Source organism: Mustela nivalis (assembly GCF_964662115.1).
Source record: "Mustela nivalis genome assembly, chromosome: 8".
In the NCBI taxonomy this organism is placed as follows: Eukaryota; Metazoa; Chordata; class Mammalia; order Carnivora; family Mustelidae; genus Mustela; species Mustela nivalis.
Window position 1 is genome coordinate 106,457,873 of NC_139027.1, and position 1,811 is coordinate 106,459,683.

General features: G+C 40.8%; 1 pseudogene across 1 annotated transcript; it reads right to left on the reverse strand.

Moving 5' to 3' along the window:
- Nucleotides 1-1,045: 1,045 nt before the first annotated feature.
- Nucleotides 1,046-1,603, reverse strand: LOC309871133 (large ribosomal subunit protein uL22 pseudogene; annotated as a pseudogene). The gene has a single exon. The product of its transcript is annotated as a large ribosomal subunit protein uL22 pseudogene (transcript).
- Nucleotides 1,604-1,811: the final 208 nt, after the last annotated feature.

The window sequence follows — 1,811 nt, forward strand, 5'->3', positions numbered from 1 at the left end:
TCAAAAGCTTTTTGTTCTAGAAAATCCAAAATTTATTAAATTGTTTAAAAAAGCAAATTATTAATTAATTTCAAATCAAACTATGTGAAAGTCAAGTTTGTATTTACTTCTTAAAATTTAAAACCTTTTAAAATATTTTTAAAATATACAGTTGTAGTATTTGATGTCCATCTGTTTCCAAATGCAAAGAATTGGTATCATGCTGAGCTCAAGTGACATCTAGACTACATACACACAACATATAATATTCCTTAGCCATCACATAAAACTGTTGTAAATGCCATACCACATAGTGAGTATTTCTGGAGCAAGAACTGGAGCATCCAAAGAGCAACAAGAAATGGATACTGAGCATTATTAGAATTCAATACTTCAATCTTCTAAAGCCAGTTGCCTCCCTGCAGAGGAGAAGGGTTTAACAAGCTAATTCACAACTCTTTTATCTAAACTCTGCCACTGAATTCTTCCGCACTCCAAGATTGTTGGCACTATTGGTAGTGCTCTATCCCAACCGACAGAGATGCCCCTGTGTCCTTTAATGTGTATGTATTTTTTGCATGTGTCTGTGCTATGCAATGCAGGTGCAAGGCTAGCCCCTATCGCCTGGGTTTAAGACCTGTGCAACCAGTGGCTCCCATTGAAAAAAAATGACAAGCAGCAGCTGCAGGGAGCTCTGGTCAGCAAGGGTCAGACATCCAGGCACAGAGAAGAGAAGAGAAGGGTAGAGAATGGATGGGAGAAGGGTGAATAGCCTTACACCTTTTTACCTTACAGAGCTAGTCTGTAGACCAGTGGAAACTGTCAGATTTGTCATCTCTGGAACAGGTGCTGAAGATGACAGAACTCATTCTACTTCATGTTCCCATAGTAACCCGCCTCTCCTCATTGAAAGCTGAGCATTTAGGTTAGGTGCCACTTCAATTCACCTTCTTCTTCTTCCTCTTCCTCACCCTCCTCCCGCCCCTACCTCCTCCTCCTCCCCCTCATCCTCCTTCTTCTTTTTACTTTTTTTTTTTTTTTTTTTTGCATTTATTTTATGCACAGTTTACTCCTGGGCCTTAAGTTTCTCTTTCTTCGGTTTCTTCTGGGATGTGTTTTCCTTCTGTGCAACCCCCTCTTCTGGTTTAGGAAGACCTTTACTGCTCTTCTTCAGTAAGGATCATCTCCACGTGGTAGAGAAAGTCATGTGTGGGTTATGAAGACCATGAGATCTGAAAGTTCTACCTTGCATCTTGGAGGCTTTGCTCACCTGGACGTGTTCCGTGACCAGAGAATCTAGATATAAACCCTTAAGTTCAGCATTACTCTCTGCATTTGTAAACATGTACAGTAAAAATTCAGCACCCTTTTTGGGCCGCCAACCTTGTGTCCAGTGCCATTCTTTGGCCAGGGAACATCTACTGATTCCACCGTTGTTGCAACAGAATGGTGCACATGGCTTCTGCAAAGTGACATCCTTCAGGCACTTGGTGGCTTTTGGGATGTGCATACCCTTGATGGCCTGGGCAGTTTCTCGTGTGTTCTTAAAGTGAACAGGAAGATTTGAACCTCTTGATTTGCATGATTTTGTAGGGTTTTCTGGGTCAGGTGAATAGCAAACCATTTTCAGAGACCCCCTCAGGCTACTTATGGGAAGAGCCACTTCAATTCAATCGTAATCAAAGACTTAGATTTGTATGTATCACAGACTCATACAAAGGGCAAACCAAAGCCCTTACCCTGAGGTTGATGGTCAAATGATTTTCACTCCTCTTTCTTTCACCATAATAATAAAATCATTAATTGCAAACTTTGGGATATGAAAATAAAAA